The sequence below is a fragment of the Schistocerca piceifrons genome, chromosome 1 (assembly GCF_021461385.2).
Source record: "Schistocerca piceifrons isolate TAMUIC-IGC-003096 chromosome 1, iqSchPice1.1, whole genome shotgun sequence".
NCBI classification, from domain to species: Eukaryota; Metazoa; Arthropoda; class Insecta; order Orthoptera; family Acrididae; genus Schistocerca; species Schistocerca piceifrons.
This window is the reverse complement of record NC_060138.1, coordinates 1,071,779,524-1,071,805,585: the sequence shown is the minus strand read 5'-3', so window position 1 is coordinate 1,071,805,585 and position 26,062 is coordinate 1,071,779,524. Positions and strand designations below refer to the sequence as shown.

General features: G+C 44.5%; 1 protein-coding gene and 1 pseudogene across 1 annotated transcript in view; both read right to left on the bottom strand.

The window, feature by feature from the left end:
- Nucleotides 1-26,062, bottom strand: part of LOC124761627 (RNA-binding protein 24-B-like) — a 348,530-nt gene that overhangs the window by 64,820 nt on the left and 257,648 nt on the right. The window lies entirely within an intron of this gene.
- Nucleotides 12,478-12,595, bottom strand: LOC124722485 (annotated as a pseudogene).

The following is a 26,062-nucleotide window of genomic DNA, read 5'->3' as shown; positions in this document are numbered from 1 at the left end:
TTCCTTTCTGCCTGCTTCATTTCATTTTCATTTAAGCATATCGTGTGAAATGTCAGGAATATTATCTGGCCTAACCCGCTAATTCTACGCACAAGCTAAAATATCAGTCGACGTTAAATGATTAATAATACACTCGAAGCAACGAAAACGACGCACCACGAAGGATTTACCGAATTGGTCGGAAATCGGTAGATGTGATGTACATGTAAAGACAAAGATGGTTACAGATTCAGAAAAATTACATAATGTACACTAGAGCCGGCGTTGTGGCCGAGCGGCTCTAGGCGTTACAGTCTGGACCTGCGCGACCGTTACGGTCGCAGGTTGGAATTCTGCCTCGGGCATGGATGTGTGTGATGTCCTTAGGTTAGTTAGGTTTAAGTAGTTCTAAGTTCTAGGGACTGATGACCTCATAAGTTACGCTCCATAGTGCTCAGAGCCATTTGATCCATTTTTTTACACTAGAGAAAGAGGCTTCACAAATTGAGTAGGTCAATAACGCGCTGGTCCACATTTGGCGCTTATTGAAGCCAAAGGGGCCCTACTAAGAAAGGAAATGGCGCCCCAGATCATTGCTGGTAGATGTCGGGCGACAGTCAGGGACTTCTCGAGACAGGGCTTCAGTCTGGAATCTCACTGGCTGAACTGACATACAACCTGACTGAAGCCTCCCATAAGGCCCGACAACCGGGAGTGATGGTCTGGGGTGGCATTTCATTTCGTAGCAGGACCCCATCTGGTTGTGACGTCCGGCACTCTTAGAGCACAGCTGTACGTCGACGATATTCTACGCCCCGTTTTGCTGCCCTTCATGGCAGGCCATCCTGGGCACACATTTCAGCAAAATAATGCCAGCTTGCTTACGGAGAGAATTTCTACTGCCTGTCTTCGTGCTTGCCAAACCGTACTTTGCCAAGCAAGGTCGCAGGATCCTTCCCCAACTGGGAACGTTTGGAGCATTGTGGGCATGGCCCTCCAATCAACTCGGGATTTTGACGAACTAACACGCCAATTGGACATACAGGGTGTCCGAAAAGACTTTCCCTGATTACATAAATTTATAACTCAGGCTAGAAGTAAGATATAAATATGAAACTTGTGTCGAATTGTTTACAACTATCAAAGTTTTTTTTCTGTTTTAGGTTCGCAGTACAGAAGCAGTGGATGAGGTGCAGTGCCCAAGAAGCCATGTTAACCAATCAGGAGAAGGCACAGTGTGTCCTGTGGTACCATGAGACACGATCACCAACCACAGTGCAGAGACATTTCCAGACAACATTTGGAAGGAATCCACCTGATGTCATGAGCATTAAAGCCTGGTATGAGAAGTTCAAGAACACAGGATCGGTTGCTGACCTTCCGAGGTCTGGTCGACCAAGAACCTCAGCAGACAGGGTGGAAGCTGTAAGGCAGTCTTTTCTGCAAAGTCCTAAGAAATCGGTGCGCAGGGCCTCACGTGAATTACAGATGCCAAAAAGCTCTCTCCATGTCATTTTACACAAACGTTTATTGTTTCGTGCATACAAAGTGCAAATCGTTCACGCCTTGTTGCCCAATGACAGTACACGTCGATATGACTCTGCGGTCGAAATGCTATCACGTATTGAGGACGATGATGGTTATCTCAGACGAATTGCCTTTTCCGACGAAGCGACCTTTTTTGTTAGTGGAGTAGTGAATCGCCATAATGTGCGCATTTGGGGTTCACAATCCCCTAGCGAGGTCATGGGGTGCACCAGAGGCAGTCCAAAGGTGAATGTTTGGTGTGCGCTATTGCACGATCGAATTATCGGGCCATTCTTCTTCGCTGAAGCTACCATCACATCTGCAGTGTATCTGGACATGTTGCAACTGTATGCTGTTCCTCAGCTGCTTCAGTATCACCCCGATGTCTTTTTACAGCAAGACGGTGCACCGCCTCATTGGGGTTTGAACGTCTGTGCCTATCTCGATATGACCTTTCCTGGGCGATGGATTGGTCGTGATGGGCCAACGGTTTGGCTTTCACGCTCTCCTGACATAACCCCATTAGACTTCTTTTTATGGGGTTATGTCAAGGACGAGGTCTACCGAACACGTGTACCAGATCTTGAAACCGTGCGGCAAAGGATAACCACAATCATTGAATCGATCCCTCCAGTGATGTTGGCTAATGTGTGGACGAAAACTGAATATCGCCTAGATGTGCTACGTGCTACCAAGGGTGCTCATGTGGAAGTTTACTGATGTGTGAAAAAAACTTTGATAGTTTGTAAACAATTAGACACCTGTTTCATATTTGTTTCTTACTTCTAGCCTGAGTTATCAATTTATGTAATCAGGGAAAGACTTTTCGGACACCCTGTAATTCAGCGCGATATCCTTCAGGAGGACATCCAACAGTTCTATGAATCAATGCCAATCCCAATAACAGCTTGCGCAAGGGGCTAGAGGTAGACCAACGCGTTACTGACTTCCTAAGTTTGTAAAGCTCTTTCTCTTGAATAAATAATCCATTTTTTCTGAACTTGTGATCACTTGCTTGTCGGGGGTACATCACATTACCAATTTCTGTCCTGTTCGAATATTTCCTTAGCGGTGCGCAGTTTTTTTTTTTCTATTAAGTGTCTGTATGCAACAGTATCCGCGACAGGAAATCAAAATGATCTAGGAAGAGCTGATACACAGTGAATACTTATGTAGATTCCAATTGAAACCATTTAACCTAGTGACTTGCACTTACTGTCACAGAAATTTATGTGTGCATATATGCCGCACTTCTAAGAAAAAAATAGATATATATACACTACATTATAGTGTGCAAGATTAAATATATCACACTTGTATTTTACATTTGTTTAAAAAAATGTGCAAAGATCTTTTAGCACAAGTTCAAAATAGGCACCCCGAAAAATACCAACAATACCAAACACTCAAACCAACCATAAAAAAATAAAGCGAAGGAAATAAAGCAGGAAAGAAATTCACAGCAAACTTGTTTGAGTGAGAGAGATGTGGCACGTACAGAACGGCAGCTATATAGGGTGTAAACACACACAGCACACGCTCACGGTAAGAAGGATGTGTGTGTTCTGCTCTGTTACAGGCTAGCTAATAGACTTCTACTGTACACCAACGCTACGTCAATACCACACGCTTCCACAGCAACACAACCATCTTACAAACCAAATTCCCATACTCGTGTGAGTCACTTTTACACTGTGCTCTCCCGAAGTGGGCTATCCCGTTACAGTACTTGCAATCGGCGGATGCGTTATCTGATAGGAGGAAGTTACGTACAAGTATGTGCGTCTCATTGACAAGTACAGGCAAAGTTCTATGTTTAACTGTTTTAAGTGGATGCAAATTAATGTCAAGATAATGTTAGAATCATAGATTATAGAGACAACTGTTAAAGACAATTATGTTAGGTACACTTTCTTAGAACGGTGATATTTTTCTTTCCCGGCCCAGGCAAGTAACAAGGACCTGTTTCAAATTAATTCACGGTTATACAAACACTATGGTTTAAGGTGAAAACTTGTCTGTTATTACAATATACAGCACAGCGATCTGTGACACTGGTTATCAAGTTACAGACTACTTGGAAACCAACACTGAAACCTCCAATACACCTACTACACTCATGTAATGACAACAGTGAATCAAGTAAGGAGCCAAATATTATATAAATATAAAAAAACAATCACACCAGCCTAAACCAACATCAACAGCAATTAAAACCCACCAAAAAAAATGTAAAACATAAAACCTTCAACCTCCACAGCAAACGACACCACCGTGCAAGTAAAAAAAAGGTAAATATTAAAACAAACTAATGAAGATGAAGAGAAAAAAGGAAAAAAAGAGTCACAGCACACGAACGAACGATCGATCGGGTCGCTCACAGGGCACAGTGTTCTGAATCATCGTCATCATGATGATGATGACTTGGTCATCAGCGCTCGCGTGGAGTGGCGGCCACCGGCAGTGGCCCTTCGACCCTTCAGCCCGCCGTGCTCTCGCGCCTGAAATAGAATATTGCATTACACACTGGCTGGGCTGGCGGCTCGCTGGATGTGTCGTCTAGTAGACTGCCGGCAAGTCGGAGCAGCTGCATTCATTCACTTCTCTACATGGCTAATTAATTACCTCAACTTTAGTGTCGCGTCACGAAGGTGCAGAAAAGATGTCGTGGCTTTCCATGGACACGAACGGGTCTGAACAAACATACCCGTGACAAAATTCAATCACAAGTCACTTACACACGGCTGAATTCAACAGTGATTTTTTTCATATATCTCAGTTGTGTAACAGGCATAAAATCCATATCGATATCACACTCACTACGGCAATCGGCTGCGTTCCAAGCGCGAAGCAATGGTGCAAAAATTGCAACATACAACTGACTATAGTCCACATAATGAATGCTCAGGGCAAGTACAAATAACATAGTTGTAGCTGTCTGTTTTAAGTCATTTATCAACCTCACTTTGCGTATATATCACAGTCATCTGAATTGTAAACGTCTAGGATTTCAGCATTTTAATGAAACAGATTTTTAAATCGATCTTGTATTTCCTAAGTGTTATTAGAATGCGTCTCCAGACGAACAATCACAAAGTCAGAGTGGCTTCCTAAGGCACACGTACATTGATCAGAGGAGCGAAATTCAAGAAAACGTCTGATTTGCGCTCTATCTCATGTTTTTCTCCGCTGTCGTTGACATTTACAGATTTTTTGACAGCCGTTGTCCCGTTTTCAGGGCGAACATTTGCAACACTTTCACTACTATGATTGCCGCATAATCAAGCATACCACATTTTCAATTTGTTCTTTGTAAAACGCTTGTCAGAAGAAAAAAAGTCTTCTAATGAGAGAACTCATGTTCTGATTTTCAGTCGTTTCAAATGAAGTCATATGCGACGGTTGTTGAGTTGTCTTCATGATATACAGAATTCACTCAAGTTGCAGGTAACACAGGTCCGAATACACATCCATCATTTGTCACTTCAGTTTTCCGAGTGCAATCTAAATCGCCGTTAGCGAAAGTCTTATTCACAGCTCACTTACTGTCCTTACAGTTACTAATAAAGAAAATAGGTGAAAAAACATGATAATTCCTGTACTCTTGCACTTGTGATTCTAATGCAAACGCTGTCTAAATGAACTCTGATTTTTCATTTTTATTATTCTGTGATATTTCCGTTTTCGGTTTCTCGGTCTTGTTTTTAAATCGCTACACAAAACTAATATCTATTTCATTCGATTTTTCAACACTCTTTGGGTAAACTTATCCTCCCACGAAGTAAAATTCTATTTGTTTTCATTGTCTTCGTTCAATTACAATGATTCACAGCTGGGAGGAACATTATGTGATCAAAAGTATCCGGACACCCTCAAAAACATACGTTTTTCATATTAGCTGCATTGTGCTGGCACTTACTGCCAGGTACTACATATCAATGATCTCAGTAGTCATCAGACATCGTGAGAAAGCAGAATGTGGCATTCCGCGGAACTCAATCTTCGAACGTGGTAAGGTGATTGGGTGTCACCTGTGTTATACGTCTGTACGCGAGATTTCCACACTCCTAAACATCACTAGGTACACTGTTTCCAATGTGATAGTGAAGTGGAAACGTGAAGGACACGTATAGCACAAAAGCGTACAGGACGACCTCATCTGTTGACTGACAGAGACCGCCGACAGTTGAAGAGATGTGCAATGGGCAGACATTTATCCAGACCATCACACTGAATTCCAAACTGCATCAGCATCCACTGCAAGTACTGTAACATTTAGGCGGGAGGTGAGAAAACTTGGATTTCATGGTCGAGTGGCTGCTCATAAGCCACACACCACTCCGGTAAATGCCAAACGACGTCTCGCTTGGTGTAAGAAGCGTAAACATTGGACGATTGAACAGTGGAAAAACGTTGTGTGGAGTGACGAATCACGGAACACAATTTGGCGATCCGATGGCAGTGTATGGGTATGGCGACTGCCCGGTGAACGTCATCTGCCAGCGTTTGTACTGCCAACAGTAAAATTCGGAGGCAGTGGTGTTATGGAGTGGTCGTGTTTTTCATGGAGGGGGAGCTGCACCCCTTGTTGTTTTGCGTGGCACTATCACATTAATGTTTTAAGCACCTTCTTGCTTCCCACTGCTGAAGAGCAATTTGGGGATGGCGATTGCATCTTTCAACACGATCGAGCACCTGTTCATAATGCAAGGCCTGTGGCGGAAGGGTTACATGACAATAACATCCCTGTAATGGACTGGCCTGCACAGAGTCCTGACCTGAATAATGCAAACACCTTTGCGACGTTTTGGAACGCCTATTTCGCGCCAGGCCTCACCGACCGACATCGATACCTCTCCTCAGTGCAGCACTCTGTGAAGAAAGGGCTGTCATTACCCAAGAAACCTTCTAACACCTGATGGAACATATGCCTCCGAGAGTGGAAGCTGTCATCGTGGTTAAGGGTGGGCCAACACCATACTGAATTCCAGCATTACCGATGAAGGGCGCCACGAACTTGTAAGTCATTTTCAGGCAGGTATCCGGATACTTTTGATCACATTGTGTATGTCTGAGCGTGTGTGTATAGGCAGGCTACTTCCACCAGGAACTATCTTGGAAGCCGTGCGGGACGTTGTGGAGTGCGTTTACTTATCTTGGTCCTTTAAAAACACTAGAAATTGAAAAACAGATAAAACCACTAGTGGGGAAGACGAATGGGAAACCTAGAAAAGTTCTGGGAAAGCACAGCACGACCATTACTAGTGTTCTTCTCCAGTGTTTGGAGTCCTTATCAAATAGGCTTGACATCGAAGGAACTCAAAGAAGCGATGCTAGGATCACGATAACTCGGCATGGATATCCCCCGCTCCCCTTCGAACAATAGCACAAATATTCTGGGAAAGTAAATGAAAATATTTAGAAGAAAGTGGCTGGATAAATTTTGAGAACCGTTATTCAATAAGGAAGGCGCAGCAATTCTATTGCCACCCTCGTATACCACACGTAGCACTCACTACCTCCGTCTTCAGGTCACGAGTGGCCTACCCGGACCATCCGACCGCCGTGTCATCCTCGGTGAAGGATGCGGATAGGAGGGGCGTGGGGTCAGCACACCGCTCTCCCGGTCGTAAGGTGGTATTCTTGACCGAAGCCGCTACTACTCGGTCGAGTAGCTCCTCAATTGGCATCACGAGGTTGAGTGCACCCCGAAAAATGGCAACAGCGCGTGCCGGCCGGGATGGTCACCGATCCAAGTGCCGACCACGCCCCACAGCGCTTAACTCCGGTGATCTCACGGGAACCGGTGTATCCACTGCGGCAAGGACACTGCCCATACCGCGCGTAGGGACAACGAAAATAAAGTAAGGCAGATTAGGGCGCAAACCGAGGCATACAGACAGTTGCTTTCTCATCGAAACTGATGGTTCACTCTTTGCTCGAAACCCGAGGAAGACAATTAGTTCGAGACTATTTTCCCACGCAAGCAATAAATCGTTTGGCGCCTCCTTCCTCGCCCTGACCCCGGCTTGTTGTCGCAGTGTGCGCAACACGCACAATTCCATACCCTGCCTGGATTAGGCCTTGAAAGGAAGTAGTCCTACATCGTCTCATTTTCTCTTTTTCTGAATCCTTAGTGGGCTTGTTCTTACTAGTCCATGGGCGTTGGACGCTTTTCGGTAAGATTTAGTCGGTGATTGTAAGAAACATTGTGTGCCAACATTAAGATTCTCTTTTTAGTAACAGACTTAGACCTACGTGAACGAGAAATGCTCTATGGGGCCAATCTCTTCAAATATTAAATTTAATTTGCGAATAGCTTATCGAGATGGAGGTTGGAAGTCTGGAATGCGTTCCGTAAATATATCACAAACATCACTGTAATTATGGTCATGAGTCCATCATTTTTTCAATACAAAAAGAGCCTGCTCTGCAGCTAACTTTCTGTTCACTGTTCGTGAGATAACAAAAAACATGACAACCTAAAACCGTTAGTGTCAACTGACTTATAGGTACTAGTGAAGGTCTTAAATGACTAACGCTACGCTAGGCAAACAAAGTTTAAGAGATTACTAGCGACTACTGCCCCACCCTGAATAATCGTGCCCCTCCGTAGCAAAATGGTATTTTTCATGCTTTTCTTTCGGTGGACCTGGGTTCAATTATGTCGGACAGCATCCATGTAAGGTGATACGCCCCTGACTGAAATGGCGCCAGATACATATACTTGCTCCAAGCCGTGAGCCACGAGAGATTTATTATTTATTTATCCTTAGATATTATAATAAAAACTGGTTATTGTATACACAGGGTAGTCGACAATTACTACCGAAAACTGACATATGTGGAAGTATACCGGAGTAGCAGTGTTCTACTAAACACGAGCGAGCAAACGAGCCCGTTGCAAGATAACGGCGAATGTGCTCTTATTAACCGCCACTGGCTTCAGTACGTAACATTGTTCTTCTCACTGTTCTTACAAATGTATTCGAAATCTACAGGGTCATGCATTATTATATCTCTATTTTTATTTTACTGCTGTCCTATCACAAACGACGTAAGATCAATTGCTCTACCACTATATTATGCTCTATTTATGCCATTACGTAACTGTTACGTATCTGTTATTTGTTGCGGCCCTAACCACGAATTAAGTGAAGATGGCACAGAGATTACACGTTTCTGACCGTGCTCGGATTGCAACCAGGAGATGGAAGTATGGCAGTCGCCGGTAATGGTGCAACAATGGTGGATACGGGAGAGGGGAAGACACGCAACTTTGGACGTGAGAATAGTAAAGACACTGCATGCGACTTTGTTGCGTACAGGTTCGGTTACTCACGAAAGGGTTGCTGCACCCCCAGAGAGACTTGTAACTGAAGAGGCTAAAGCCAGAGTTGCTGCGGCGTACGCGCTGGTAAGTCCTACGTCGTCCGTAAGACAACATCAGAAGGAAACTGGTTCGGTCCAACGGATAACGAAAGAAAGAGATCGATTAGAGACAATGGGAGCCACACTTTGTCCAAGCTTGCTCCCGACATGAGTACCGGACCATTCTGCTGCTTACAGTACTTTGCGATGATCACACATTCTGCAACACACAAGGAACACGGGGCATGTCATCAGAGGAACTTTCGTAACTACCGTGGCAACGATCCATTTCCAGGCACATGTTTATAGGACCTTTTTTCCTCCATTTCCGTCCCTGCAGTTTGTCGGTTTTATTAATATTCACCCTATATAGAGCGTTCAAAAATTCAGAGCCTGAACTGACAAAAATTACGACAAAGCGAAAAACAAAAATATTTGTTTAAGTAATAAGATGTAGCAAAAGCATATCGAGCGCGCACTACGCATGAGAAAGCACGTGACGGTGTGTGGCGGAGGATACTCTGTACCCGTCCCACTTTCCCTTTTTCATGTTCCTGTCGCGTAAGATTCGCAGGAAGAACGATTGCTAGCAAGCGTCCGCGTGGGCTCGAATCTTTCTAATTTAATCTTCATGGTATTTTCCCGAGATATACGAAGGAGGAAGCGACATATTGTGTAACTTCTAGGAACGTACACTCTCGGGATTTTATCAATAGACCATAGCGTGATGCAGTACACCTCTCTCGCAGCGTCTGCCAATGGAGTTGGCTGGCTCTGAGCACTACGGGACTTAACATCTGTGGTCATCAGTCCCCTAGAACTTAGAACTACTTAAACCTAACTAACCTAAGGACATCACACACATCAATGCCCGAGGCAGGATTCGAACCTGCGACCGTAGCGGTCACGCGGTTCCAGACTGAAGCGCCTAGAACCGCTCGGCCACCACGGCCGGCGCCAATGGAGTTGTCTGAGCATCTCCGTGATGCTTTCGCGCTTACTAAACGGACCTGTAACGAAATGTGCTTCTCTTCTTTGGATCTTCCGTATTTCCTCGATCAATCTCATCTGGTGCGGATCCCACACTGACGAGCATTATTCCAAGTATTGGTCGGACGAATTCTTTGTGAGCTACCTCCTTCGTTGAGGAACTACAGTTTTTGACGGGGCTTCCAATTAATCTCAGCCTGGCATCAGTATTACCCAGGATTGATTTTACGTTGTCGTTCCGTGTCAAATCGCTCCGTCACATAGTCATAGATATTTTTTCGAAGTAACTGCTTCCAGTGATCGTTCTGCATTGTGTAATCGTACAATAAAGGGTCTTTCTGTCAACGTATTCGTAATACGTTACATTTGTTTTTGTTGAGGGTCAACTCCGACTCCTTCACCAAGCAAGAAGAGGAATTATTTGCAAGATTTCTTGTAGAATTTGTGCAGCGACACACACACATGGAACAGCAACACTTGTTCCATCGAACACGGACGTCCATCTACGTCAGTACCGGCGCTGTGTTCAAGTTAACGGGGCTCAGTTTCAACATTCATTGCAACACTGAAGAGAACAAACACGGACAGAAGCACAATCATACCCCTGGATACATCGTACTCAGTCAATAAACAGAGTGTATCAAAAAGAATCATGCGATTTTTAAAAAAATCATAACTATTGAGTTATTTACGAAATATGCGTCAACAACGTGCCGTTGGGAAGAGCAAATTCTCGCGTTTTACATGGTTCCCGCTACGTAGCAGCAGTGTGCGCCACTTCTGTTCTAGTAATAATGATGTCGGGACAATAGAAAGCGTTTTGTGTTCTAATGGTTCAAATGGCTCTGAGCACTATGGGACTTAACATCTATGGTCATCAGTCCCCTAGAACTTAGAACTAGTTAAACCTAACTAACCTAAGGACATCACACAACACCCAGTCATGACGAGGCAGAGAAAATCCCTGACCCCGCCGGGAATCGAACCCGGGCGCGAGAAGCGAGAACGCTACCGCACGACCACGAGCTGCGGACCTTGTGTTCTAATCTTTGCGCAGTAGCGTCAGTAATAAACAGTTCAGCGCGACTTTCGTACTAGGTATGGATGATCCTCCTACAGCACGCTGCATTAGACGATGGCGTGAACAATTCCGAGAAACACGTTGTTTGTGTAAAGGCAAATCGCCGCGCCGTTCCCGAGTGTCTGACACAGACGTCGAACGCATCAGCCGTAGTTTCGCAACGAGACAGCAGAAATTTGTTCGCCGTGCAGCTCGACAGCTGAAAATGTCCGCGATGTCCGTCTGGCGTGTACTGCGTCAACATGAAACCATACAAAATTCAGCTAATGCAAGCTCTTCGTGAAGGAGACAAACAACGTGTGGAGCTCTGTAATTTCGTTCTTGGCAAGACGGAGGACGACAGTTTTCTTCGACGCTTAGTGATTAGTGACGAGGCAACATTCCATTTAACTGGGAAGGTGAACCGTCATAAAGTGAGAATATGGGGTACGGAACGACCAAATGAAGTTGTACAACATGAGTTTCACGGGAAAAGGTGTATGGTCCATTTTTCTTTGCCGAGAACACTGTTACAGGGAGCACATGTCTCGATATGCTGGAGAACTTTCTTTTCCCATAGTTGGAGACTGATTCAAACGACTTCATTTACCAACAGGATGGGGCACCGCCACATCTGGAAGTGCGGGAATTTTTAAATGAAAGGATTACTGAACGATGGATCGGTCGCACTGGGCCAAATGATTCAGCCTTACATTACTGTTCTCCAAGGTCACCAGACCTGAGTGTATACGATTATTTCTCGGGGTGGTTTATAAAATGGCTCTGAGCACTATGTGACTTAACTTCTGAGGCCATCAGTCGCCTAGAACTTAGAACTCATTAAACCTAACTAACCTAAGGACATCACACACATCCATGCCCGAGGCAGGATTCGAACCTGCGACCGTAGCGGGTTTATAAAAGCCTCTGTTTATGTACCTCCGTTACCGTCAATAATGAATGAACTGAGACATCGTATAACAGCAGCTGTGGAATCTGTAACTCAAAACACGCTCGCTGCAGTGTGGGAACAATTTGAAAAAAAAAAATTGTTCAAATGGCTCTGAGCACTATGGGACTTAACATCTATGGTCATCAGTCCCCTAGAACTTAGAACTACTTAAACCAAACTAACCTAAGGACAGCACACAACACCCAGTCATCACGAGGCAGAGAAAATCCCTGACCCCGCCGGGTATCGAACCCGGGAACCCGGGCCTGGGAAGCGAGAACGCTACCGCACGACCACGAGCTGCGGACGAACAATTTGAATACCGCACTGACATAAGCGGAGCATCTCAAAAAAGGGGGGGGGGGGGAGAGACGTATTTAACACTTATGGAAAGGTAAGCACTCCGTCTTCAGGCCACGAGTGGCCTACCAGGACCATCCGATCGCCGTGTCAATCTCGGTGGAGGATGCAGATAGGAGGGGCGTGGGGTCAGCACACCGCTCTCCCGGTCGTAAGATGGTATTCTTGACCGAAGCTGCTACTATTCGGTCGAGCAGCTCCTCAATTGGCATTACGAGGCTGAGTGCAACCCGAAAAATTGCAACAGCGCATGGTGGCCTGTATGGTCACCCATCCAAGTGCCGCCCACGCCCGACAGCGCTTAACTTCGGTGATCTCACGGGAACCGGTGTATCCACTGCGGCAAGTCCGTTGCCCTTATGGAAAGGTACGAAAAAAAAAAAACTTTTTGAGTTTTCCATTCATCAAAAAACAAAATTCATTGTATACGTTTATTAGTTTAAAAAACATAGAGGTGCCAAATCCGATGTTTCATTTTGATATACCCTGTACATATCCGGCACTTGGCTGCTTACCGAACTGTACCTGTTGTCTCCGTCGTCGTGAATTTTAGTTTGGGCACCGAGTAGAAGGAGTCTCTGCCCAGTGCCTTGTTACGTGCTCGTCTAGCACGCCAGATGCAGACGGTGGCGCCGTATCCTGCTTCAGTAAAGCAAGGCCTTCTCGCCGCCTCTTGGGCAACGCGAGACATCGGCACCGAGTTACGGCCGACGGAAGCGTAGCGTGGCTGGCGGCCGGCTGCACCCCCACAAATAGCGGCGACACGCGCCTAGGCCTCTTCCCATAGCTATATTAAGACTGCCCACGACAAGTCTCCGCTCCCAGCGACCCGCTCAGTCTCTTCCAGATGGCACGCACGCGACACTGCCCGACGCCTATCTTCCCAGTGACACCACACTTGCTCTTCTATATCTCTTGTCTGTCTACAGCACATCACGACAGAGACGTGTGTTTTACGCCGTAGACCAGTGAAGCAATGAAATGGAAGGTCGCTAGGATAAGGGCGTCCTGTTTCGTGGCGATCTTGTTGATTCGATCTGAGCCCACTTGATTTTTTGTTGTGCGTTCGTGTGAAAAGTCTTGTATACGAATATCTGTCGAGGCTGAAGACGATTTCCTGGTCACATTTCTCTTTGTTGTGAGGTTGTTCAAAAAACACCAAGGTTGTTCGAAAGGGCACAACGGAACCTTGTGCGACAATTTCATCTCCGCAGAGAAACCGCGGAACGCAACTGTAAACAAGTATTGTTTAAGTAATAAAACCTAGTACTATGTCCTGGAAGGCGAGTGCTCATCGACGACGAATGCATCGTCAGGACTGATCCATGGAAGTTTAATAGGTCCGCTTTTGTTTTCTATAAACGAGTACATAAACGATCTGACAAATGGGATGTGCAGAAATCTGCAACTGTTTGCTAATGACGTTGTAGTGTATGGGACAAAGTCTTCTTTAAGTGACTGTAGGAAGACACTAGATGATTTGAGCAGATTTCCTACTTTCTATGCTGAATGGTAGCTTGCTCTAAATATGTAAAAATGTAAATTAATGCAGATGAGCAGGAAAAGCAATGCTATAATTTTTAAATACAACAGTAGTGGTGTCCTGCTTTTCCACAGGCGTCGATTAAATATCTGGGCATAAGGTTGCAAAGCGATATGAAATGGAACGAGCAGGAAGGCAAATGGTCGACATCCGTTTATTGGAAGAATTCCAGTTCATCTATAAAGGAGCAAGCGTATAGAAAGCATGTGCAACCCATTCTTGAGTACTACTCGAGTGTTTGGGATCCTCGCCAGGTCAGATCAAAGAAAGGCATTGAAGCAATTGAGAGGCTTTCTGCTAGATTTGCCACCGGTAGATTCAGACAATTCAGGAGAATTACAAGAACTAGTTCGACTGACAGAAAAACGAATGAGATGGTTTTACAGGAACTAGGGGAGAAGAAAGGACTAATTACAGCTACCAGCCAACACAAAGCAAAACTCGTTGGTCACTCAATCACACGTTTAAAGTTTTTCAACATAAAATCGTAGCGAGGAAAATGAGGGACCGATCGAGAACATTTTATTTAAAAAATATAATCAGTGAGATGGGATATTCGTCAAATGGTTCAAATGGCTCTGAGCACTATGGGACTTAACATCTATGGTCATCAGTCCCCTAGAACTTAGAACTACTTAAACCTAACTAACCTAAGGACATCACACAACACCCAGTCATCACGAGGCAGAGAAAGATATTCGTCATATATGGAAATGCACATGTCTGTCGAAGAGAGCAAGCCGTTGCTGCGGAGACAGGGCTTAGCCTTTTGAAAGAAAAAGAAGAAAATGAGAAAATTTCAAATCTACTGTGGTCGATCGCAATGATAAAAGTACGAATGGATGGCTTATATCTTTCAAGCCAATAGTTTGTCGACCAGGGTTCCCCATTTCAGATTGATGCATTCAGCCTTCTCCGTCATCCTTAGCACTAGATATCACTATTACTCCGTACGGTGTTCGCCTCCGCAGACGAGCCGTCATCGCGGTTGACCCAAGTTCAATTGCCTGTATTGCCCGTACTGCCTGGGATGTTTCCTTGGCGAGAGGACTGGAACTAGGTCAACTCTCAGCATGGTGATACCAACGGAGGAGCTACTTGAATAAGAAGCAGCGGTTACTAGGTCTGCAAAGTCGGCAACGATCGAGAGAGCTGTGTGCTCACCCCACGCCCCTTCACACCATATCCCATGACCCCATTGGCTGAGGATGACATGGCTGTCGGTGGTGACGATTGGCCAATCGGAGGCCAGAGCGGCGGACCTGTATACTCCACATTGTATCATGCTTCTGTTGCTCATCTTTTCCACGAGGAAATGGAAAAATAAACAGTTACTGCAACGAACCTCATCACAAGCGTTTCCACCTTGCACCATTCCCCCTCCACTGTATGTGTGATGCAGGTAGTAGATATTTGTTATGCCTAGCCCTTTTTACTGAGTCTCTAAATGTACACAGCACGCCTTTGTGATACGTACGCTTGTCTTATAATCAACGGACAGCTTAACTGAGTCTCTAAATGTACACAGCGGGCCTTTGCGATACGTACATTTGTCTTATAATCAACGGACAGCTTACATGTTCGTGTGGCTACCAATACGTGTCTGCTTGGGATAAGCGCACCATAACTATAATCGTATACCAAACTGCTTCTGCTGTATATGTCCATTACCCACAGTTAGTTCCTTTTTAAAAACCGATGCGATTGATAACACGATGTTTACGTCTTTTTAACCCTAAATTTCACTCCAGTACCTAAGCGAAGGCTATTCTGTAGCTTACGGCAGTGTAGGTGTCACTCAGTGTCTAACCACGCATTTAGGAGAATTATCTATGTTAAGTCTAGGACTCACTGATGAAGCTAATACTACCAGAAATGCGGTAGTACTAAATCAGGTCGACTCACGGTTTTGCAGTAACCGAGTTTTATATTATAAATTTCCTTTCTTTTATCACAGAGATGGTTTGGAGTCCGAGGTGAAACACTGATCGCTGTTTGAACAGAGTTCGTCTACACAAAACAGCACCATGAAAATGGGGGAAGCTTCGAAATGGAAAATATGACCACCATCTGATATTCACCCAAGCCTAATACAAAAATCAATGCAGACTTGTTAAAAATGCACATTCTAGCAACAAATGACTATACACATTCAAATTATATTTATAAATTTATTTTCAAGTGTAAAACGGAAGCGTGTAAACGTAGATGACATTTACGCTCTAAAGGGCGCCACCAAGCGAGGTGGCAGTGGCAGGATACTGGACTTGTCTTCGGAAGAGCAGCAATTCATATCCAGGGCCCACAATCCAGATATCGGTTTTCTTCCTCGCTTATCACGTGCCAGCCGTTGTGGCCGTGCGGTTCTAGGCGCTTCAGTTTGGAACCGCGTGACCGCTACGGTCGCAGGTTCGAATCCTGCCTCGGGCATGGATGTGTGTGATGTCCTTAGGTTAGTTAGGTTCAAGTAGTTCTAAGTTCTAGGGGACTGATGACCACAGATGTTAAGTCCCATAGTGCTCAGAGCCATTTGAACCTCGATTATCATAAATCCGGGATGATTCCTTTGAAACGACACAGGCAATTTCCTTGTCCGTTCTTCTCCAGTGTAAGTGTGTCCCTCATACCTAATGACTTCGTCTTAGACAAACATTAACTTTGCTTACCTTTCATCCTGAATGACGTCACTGGAGACTGCTGTACCATTATTTTCGATTTTAACATCAACCGTGTATCACGGCAGTAGTCTCTCCACATTAAAACCATTCTGCCATAAATAAGTCAACACAATTATGTCATTTCATGTGGGGTACTCAAAGTGGAGTTTCACGAATAGCATCGCGGTACAGCCATCAGTTACTGAATATCATTATTAAGTCAATATAAGAATTGAGTAACGTTCCTGCCTCGTGTTGCCACGGTGGTGGATGGACAGTAATGATGTTAGTGCCACGAAAGCTACCGGAAATTGATGTGTTGGTCAGCCTAAGTGATCACTCTTCTGCAAATGGGTCTGCAGGAAAGGGGGGAAAGTAGGTTCAATACATTCTCGTCGTAAAGAAATTGTCAACGGCGCCACGTGTAGGAAGCGGACGTGGTAGGCAAATGGCGGGCATTTCCCACACCGTACAGGTAATGCGGTCGGGGGTGTGAGATATTGCCGCGTTGCGTTAATGGCATTTCCGATACGACCGACCAAGCGGCTTGCGCCTTCATTTGTCGCTGCCCGCAACACACGCCTGTCAGTTTGGTCGTCGGACGAGTTATACGCAGGGGCGGCTCCACCAGACTGTGACGGGTTCAGCGTACGCTGCTACCAGTTGCTTCAACAGTTAGTACAAAGTAAAGCATGTGCTTGTGGGAGTCGTGTCAGTGAAACAGCGCAGCGCAACGAGATGTAATCTACCTACATCAGTTACTAATTATGAAGGAAGTGCAACACGTTAGCTCGGGTAATAATTCATAACATTCGTTTCGCTGTGTATATTTACACCGACTAAGATATGTCTCACTGTTAACTTGCATTTTAAACCCCGCGTAGCGTATTTCTCGTCTGAGCTCTTGAGCTGTATTTAGTGAACCTACCAAAAATATTAATAATTACAATATGGGAGTTGAGTGCAATTTAGTTTCCGCCAGAGGCCGTTGCTGCAGCGTTTATGCAACGTACCTCGACTCCGACATGCAGACAAAGGATTAGTATGGCATTCGTGTCCTTCCAACGAGCGTACGGTAAATGTGGAAACCTGAACTGTGGTGACGTTATTACCAGATGTGTCCAAACAGGATCAACTTGCTGTTACTCTTTTCTTGGCTGCGGAAGGAGAAACGCCGGTAGCAGCATGTCTGTCGAAAAGCACCGTTGTGGAAAATTGCGACAAGCGGTGCGGCTGCTTCATCATAGCGCACGTCCCCATATCGCAAATGTCGTAACGCAGAACTCAAGTAGCGGGCATATGAGCACCCGCTCTTCAGTCCAAATCTCTCCCCACGAATTATAAAGCCTTCGGTTCCTTAAAAAGGGAATTAAAGGGCCGACGATATCTCTCAGTGGACGATGTGCAGCAAGCAGTTACGGACTTCTTCACGCAACAGGACACGGTGTTGTAATAAACAGGTACCTTCAACATGATGCGTCGGTGGAATGATTGCGACAAAGCTGACGGCAATTTTGCCCGACTGGCATACTGATTCTGGAATGCGCGGCCTTCGAAAAGGAAATTTTTGATCGCCCCATATAAAATCATTTGTTGTCACTTTCGCCGCATTCATGTAATTAAGCTTTCACAAAATCCAACATATGGGAATGCAACTGCAGTGGTTTGAAAGCTGACTCATGGCGTTATACTCCAAGACCTCCGGAACTACACCCCGTAAAAACAGTTCAGCACAAGAAAATGCCGCGTAGAGATAAAAAAAACTGAGACGATAAGGTGATAGTTTAAATATTTTTTTCAATTCAGTTTCAGCATTAGAAGTGTTTCCCAATATCTGAACCCCAACAATTGTAATTTAAATGCCAGCAGTGTTTCGGTTTTCTAATCTTCACTAAAATTTTCACCACTTATAATTTACTTCAACCAAGTCAAGGTACAAGTTGGTTTTAAAAATTAATATGGCACGAACGATAAGCTGGAGTAGTAAGAATGTTGTAAAAGAACGCAAACATTATGACCACTCACTGATGCACTGCCAACGACTTGGTGGGATTCACAATCCCACCACCTTTGGGAATTAAATTTCCCTAACCGTCCTTCACTACAGTCGTGTAGAAGTTTTTACTTTTATAACTATATGACTACCTCTCTCTCTCTCTCTCTCTCTCTCTCTCTCTCTTCCTCCCCCCTCCCTCCCATTTTTAACTTTTTTGTGTTTATGACTGATGTAAGCAGGGGTGCGGTTTCCCAGTCAGGTGGCGAAATGGAGAATGCAACCCACATATTAGTCGGACCAGGGAAAAAAAGCACCACAATGTCGGAACTAAATCAGGAAGTCGAGGCTAATAACCGACTCTGAAGATGGAAAAAGAGTCAATAACAATCACAACAATGGAAGATACGGAGGAGGCAACTCCCTTTGCAGTGTTTAAACTCCAGTGGAGCGACTGTAGACACTGATCAACAACGGATGGCAGAAATCAGCTGCGTATCGTACTGCAATGTGGAAACGAGAAGCTATCACTTTCTAATCCGCGGAGTACACGTGGTGACGACCTTCTACGTAAAACCGCCCGACAGATCTTGGTGGATGTACAAACACGCAGCGGAGCGAGCGTTACGAATAATTACCCGACGTAATGTGTTGCACTTATTTCATGCGTTGTAAATGATGTAGGTGCTTGTTAGATCTCGTTATGCTGTTGTGTTCCTTGACCTGTTCCGTTGACATGCCTACCACAAAAACATGTTGCATTTTGTTCTAACTGTGACAGCAACGGGTAGCAATGTAGGCTGAACCCGTCCTCTATGGTGGTTACCTGTAAGAACTCACTGCCATCGTGTATATTTACTTACTGCCTCTACCCATTTCCGTTAAGCCATCGTCTCGGCTTTTTCTTATCTCTTGAAACCCAACAAAGAATCCCCTTGAGCCGTCTGCCATACATTCACTACCTTACCTGTCCCCTCCATTATCTTTTCATTACAGTCGTAATTACGCCTTCCACTTCACTCTCTTCCGTGGTCCATTTGTTTATTTTCCTTTCCCTCTAGTAATTCTCAACATACTTGTCTCCATTGCTCGCTGAAAAACGCTCAGTTTTTAATGGTTTTCACATTAAAAGTTCATGTCGTAATGATATAAATGAGAAAAATGGTAACGCACATTGATAGTCTCCAGCTGCTCTAAAAAAGCAACTCGTCCACTCGATCGGTGACTTCGTTGTTAAATTTTACAAAATTTATTTTAGAGAAGTTGATTACATGCTGTTTTGGCGTTCTTTTAATTCATCTGAAGACCTACTTTGAAAATTGCCCTATAAGTTGAAGTTTATTTGCAATACACGCAATAAGTAAAATGCCATCAGAAAAAGATGTTTCAGGTAATTCTAACATGCATTCTCAGTTCTTCTGTCCGGTTTAGCGCTTTTAAAATTTCGTCTGGAGTTGCTAAGAATACTTTTTGACATTCGAAACTACTGACATCGCTGGAGGAACTCATTTATTTACCATAGATTGTAACCTGTCCTCGTCAAGGCAGGCACAAAACGATATCTCACTGTAAAATGTAGAGAGATGAAATCGGACACAATCGCATAACGTAATTAACGAACATTGAAACCTACATCAGCAAGGCCAGCTGTCTTTTTAACTTCACTCTTCCCGATGCGCACATCACAGCCCTGCTTACCTGCTTACTAGGGCACATTGTTTGTAGCCCGAAATACTTGCAAACACTTATAACCATTACTTAGCCAGTTACGGAAAAAGACCTTAGTATTTAGACAGTTAACGCTGCACACGAGTTAAGAAGAGGTCAGCGCAAGATGGTGCTACTCCACAAGAGCACATACTGCGGTGCCGATGATTAGAGCCGACCTTTGTGGCCGAGCGCTTCTAGGCGCTTCAGTCTGGAACCGCGAGACCACCACGGTCGCAGGTTCCAATCCTGCCTCGGGCATGGACGTGTGTGATGCCTTTAGGTTAATTAGGTTTAAGTAGTTCTAAGTTCTAGGGAACTGATGGCCTCAGATGTTAAGTCCCATAGTGCTCAGAGCCATTTGAACCATTTGATGATTAGATCTATGGTTAAACTCAAAGACAACAGCACAAATACAATAATGCCAAACAAATTATATAGTACACATCTGTTTCTAGCGATACATACCGAAAAGCTTTCACCAGTATTTGGTGCACTTGCAAACGCAACATACGGGTCCAGTGTGATCAGACTAATCGTTACTAAATCGAGGGTTAGCGCTTTATTACTCCGACGCCTCCTATTATTAACAACAGGAACTGGTCCACACCATCGTCATGATTACATGTACCAAGGCAGCTGTAGTACTTTGCAGCCACAGTTCAAATTTTACCCGAATTCCGAAAGGAGATTTAAGTCAAACAACATATTTTCAAACCTGTTCACGCTAGACTGTTAAGAATGTATAGCAAGACAGGTGAGCTACAAAGTTCTGCACCACCTTACGGCTCAACAGTTCACTCGGCAATAAAGCGAGGCACTTCCGTATGGGAGGCGCCACGAGGGATTTTCAGCCACTGCCGATGCCCAGAGACCGTCTGTCAGAGCGGCAGGCCAATGAAGAAGTCGTAAAATTGCTCCTGGCAGTATCAACAAACATGCCTATGCCCACGAACGTGCGCTTCCGCCTTGCTGCTCGTGTGTGTGTGTTGTGGACGCGTCGTGGCAGAGACTAAGTCATCGCTGGCTTTTATTAACAAATAAGTCCACAAACGCTGTCGTCTCGAGGTGCCCTTGGTCATTACTTAGGTTTAGTGACAAGTGGAGCGCTGCAGCAGAAATTTAGAGTATCACATCTCACAAGTAAAGCGCGGCAAAGCAGACAGTAAGTTGTAAGGTCTGACTCACAGCACGTACAGTATTAAGCAAAATTCTGTATTGTTCAGTTTGCCAATTGGCAAGTATGCCTAAGGTCTCTCCTAGAATATATTCTCAATGCGCGTAGCATCGTCGACCCGAACAGGGTAAAGCGTGAGAAACGAACACCTGAAGAACAATGAAAGAAGTAAGACGCTTTTTTTACCCACCTGGTAAGATTTTTAGACGGTTTTCTATTATCTTGTTCGTGCTTCTGTTCACATGTACTATGCGCAAAGAGTGAAATAGGACAAAAAATATAGGAAAAAGGGCAACAAGATTCGAAAGCCGTGTTCGAAAGCCTCCATTTGGAGTGAGATAACGAAGTAAGATCATCCATTCCGGAAATAAAATACATAATGAGCACAGCTCTTTTGTCAGAACTCGGGAGAAAAACAATGGCAGCATAAAAAAATGGGAGAGGGGAGTTAGTCTGTTTCGTACAATATCTTTTCTTCACAACCTTTCTTCCCTTTGTCATGATTTCTTCTTTATCAACCCTAAAATAGACTTTTTTTTATACAAGCATCTTTTATAGTACTTCTTCCAATCGTTAAGCTTTGAGAAAAGTTACTGTTCCTCAGCTAGATTTTTTAAATGTTACCCGACATACCGTCTTATCTCGAGCATTCAACGTGTAAAGACAGTGTCTGTGAAACCTGAAGGCATAATTTATACATGGATCAGAATAACAAAGTGATTGACGTCTAGCTGTTTACAAGCCTGCTGCCGCAGCAACAACCATTCAGAGAACGCGCTTCGTCGCGTCTTCTGTTCGTTGCTAGCCAGTTGCAGATGACGCTTGCGGCCGGTAACATAACAGTTGTGAGGCGTTTTCGTTTTGTGCTTTCTTTTCTTGTGCGACGAGTTTATTTTGCGCTACAGAATGTCTGACGCATGCAGCGGAAGTGCGCAGAAAAGTATGGTTGCTAAATGGAAAGTTCCGCGATCTGCTCACGTTTTGCGTGGTCAGACACGGGAGGTTCGTGTGTTCGGTGCGAGAATATTTCGAGGGCAGAGACAATCGTGAGACTACTGTTTCCAACGCAGACGGCCGAAAGAACAGCAGACGTTTTGAAAATTCACAAAAATACTTTTGCGGATATTTGTAGGGAAAAATACCGTGCAGAATAGGAAAGTGCTGGTTATCCTCACTCAGTAAAAAGAGGCAGCGGGAACAGCGAGTAACGAGTATGAAATCATTCCAACAACATGCTACTCGTCGCTAAACATACAGATATTACGAGAGAGAGAAAGGAACTTCCAGCCATACAAACAGTGCCTTACTCTTCGCAGAGCGGATTTATTCAGTAGCAGTAAGACTTCCTTGTTAACAAATGTCAGAGAACTCTGTGCCAGGTATTAAAAAAAATGTGGATGCAATATTATGATGGAGAGACTTTATATCGATTGAAATGTCTCATGTTGACAAATGGAAGGAGCGACCTGATTTACTTCGTAAAAAACTTTCTGTAGTCGATGCTATATTGCATATGCGATCTTGGCTACAGAAAACTTTTTAACCAATAAGTGGTATCGTTGCATGTCGTCGTTAATTTTGAAGAAACATGATTAAGGTAACGTTTGTAGAGACTGTGTATCTTGCATTATAAAATCTCTCATCTCGTTATTAAAGAATTTCCGTCCGCACAAGTAGGACGTACTGCATGCACACTATACTGATTTTTAAGTAGTTAAGCAGTATATTTTAATGTTGTTAGTTACTGTATTCACAGGAATTATTCGGATCCGTTTGTGATCCCCTTCAGTATCGAATACGTCAACTAACTATTGACTATTGTAAAAGACAGTGCACATACTTTTGCTTTTCTTAAAATATACAAATAACAGAACAACGGTATCATTTTATACAGAGGAGTACAATAGTTAGGTAACAATGATATCACGATCCTGTAAAGAGAAGTCAATATTGCACATTAACAGGGAGCATGAGAAGATGGCATGGAACCGCACAGCTGTTACTTCCCGAGCAGTACTGCATAACCACGCACCACCGAACCGACATCTCCTCATTCCACGTTTAAATATGCTTCGGTGTCAATCGCTTCATTACTCTGCTCCAGGTGTCACTTACGTAATGCATGGACTGAAGAACGAAAATTTTTGAAATTTTTTGAGACATGTGAGGGAGGGGAGGCTGGGGGGAGGGGGAGTTTAAACTTAACTGGCCGCGTCCTTCATCTCTTTCGGTCTTGTGCGAAGCGATTTCTTTCAGCTCTTCGAAGCTGCTATACCAAATATTCTCAATAGTCTATTTTACACGTTTTATTTTTCCCAGTATCTAGAATTTTCCGTCTACTGCAAGTTAACCAATCTTAAGCGCCTTATCACATGTCCCACTAAGCTGTCCAATTTTGTTCAAATGGTTCAAATGACTCTGAGCACTATGGGACTTAACATCTGATGTCATCAGTCACCTAGAACTTAGAACTACTTAAACCTAACTAACCTAAGGCCATCATACACATCTTTGGCCGAGGCAGGATTCGAACCTGCGATTGTAGCGGTCGCGCGGTTCCAGACTGAAGCGCCTAGAACCGCTCGGCCACACCGGGCGGCTTCCAATTTTGTGGTCGGGATTTTGGGTTACTGCTATGTTAGTGGCAATTTGTGAACAGTGACCAGGAGAGGCACGGAAATGGAGGCACCCCAGGGCATCACTACGAGATTGCCACACCAGAAGAAAAAAGATGACCACAGCATTCACGAAAAGACTATGTAAAATCTGTATGGCCTTATTTTAAAGTTGTTTTTGTAATGCCATTTAGCCTGATGATGAGGTTTACCTCGAAACATGTCGCTAAATAAATAAGTAATACAATAGTTGACGGAGTTTGTGACTGGTAGTGGTAGTTTAAAAAAAAAACCTTTAAATATGATTCTATATGCATTACTTAAGAGCGGATACCTAGCTGAAAGTCCCGCACGGTTTGTAACTCGCAACGAGTTTGCCTAAGATCTTGATAGTGCGAACCCTTGTGATCACTACGGCGCGCCATTTTTCATTCCGAGTCGATGGTGCAAGTTGTTTGTTCTAAACATTTCTTGGATGCCGATGATGTCCGTTTTGTAAAGCGTAACACATATATCCAATGGAAGGTTGATCTCTGCACCTCACGGACACTAATTTTCTGTCGTCCTCCGGTTGCACATCGAGTCAATAGCAGTTAATACACTACTGGCCATTAAAATTGCTACACCACGAAGATGACGCGAAATTTAAACGACAGGAAGAAGATGCTGTCATATGCAAATGATTAGCTTTTCAGACCATTCACACAAGGTTGGCGCCGGTGGCGACACCTACAACATACAACATGGTGACATGAGGAAAGTTTCCAACCGATTTCTCATACACAAACAGCAGTTGAACAGCGTTAGCATTGCCTGGTGAAACATTGCTGTGATGCCTCGTGTAAGGAGTAGAAATGCGTACCATCACGTTTCCGACTTTGATAAAGGTCGGGTTGTAGCCTATCGCGCCTGCGGTTTATCGTATTGCGACATTGCTGTTCGCGTTGGTCGAGATACAATGACTGTTAGCAGTGTATGGAATCGGTGGGTTCAGGAGGGTAATACGGAACGCCGTACTGGATCCGAACGCCCTCATATCACTAGCAGTCGAGATGACAGGCATCTTATCCGCATGACTGTAACGGATTGAGCAGCCATGTCTCGATCCCTGAGTCAACAGATGGGTACGTTTGCAAGACAACAACCATCTGCACAAACAGTTCGACGACATTTGTAGCAGCACGGACTATCAGCTCGGAGACCGTGGCTGCGGTTACCCTTGGCGCTGCATCACAGACAGGGGCGCCTGCGATGGTGTACTCAACGACGAACCTGGGTACACGAATGGCAAAACGTCATTTTTGCGGATGAATCTAGGTTCTGTTCACAGCATCATGATGGTCGCGTCCGTGTTTGGCGACATCGCGGTGAACGCACACTGGAAGCGTGTATTCGTCATCGCCATACTGGCGTATCACCCGGCGTGATGGTATGGGATGCCATTGGATACACGTCTCGGTCAACTCTTGTTCGCATTGACGGCACTTTGAACAGTGGACGTTACATTTCAGATGTGTTACGACCCGTGGCTCTACCCTTCCTTCGATCCCTGCGAAACCCTACATTTCAGCAGGATAATGCACGACCGTATGTTGCAGGTCCTGTATGGGCCTTTCTGGATACAGAAAATGTTCGACTGCTGCCCTGGCCAGCACGTTCTCCAGATCTCTCACCAATTCAAAACGTCAATGGTGGACCAGCAACTGACTCGTCACAATACGCCAGTCACTACTCTTGATGAACTGTGGTATCGTGTTGAAGCTGCATGGGCAGCTGTACCTGTACACGCCATCAAAGCTGTGTTTGACTCAATGCCCAGGCGTATCAAGGCCGTTATTACGGCCAGAGGTAGTTGTTCTGGGTACTGATTTCTCAGGATCTATGCACCCAAACTGCGTGAAAATGTAATCACATGTCAGTTCTAGTGTAATATATTAGTCCAATGAATACCCGTTTATCATCTGCATTTCTTCTTGGTGTAGCAATTTTAATGGCCAGTAGTGTATTTTTCCTGTCATAATTGTTAACAAAATACTATCAAATGAGCTTTACTAAAGATTGAACTTGCGACCTCACACTCAAAGAGTTGCTTGTGAGACTTCGAGCCAATATTCGCTGTTTCTCAGAGCGC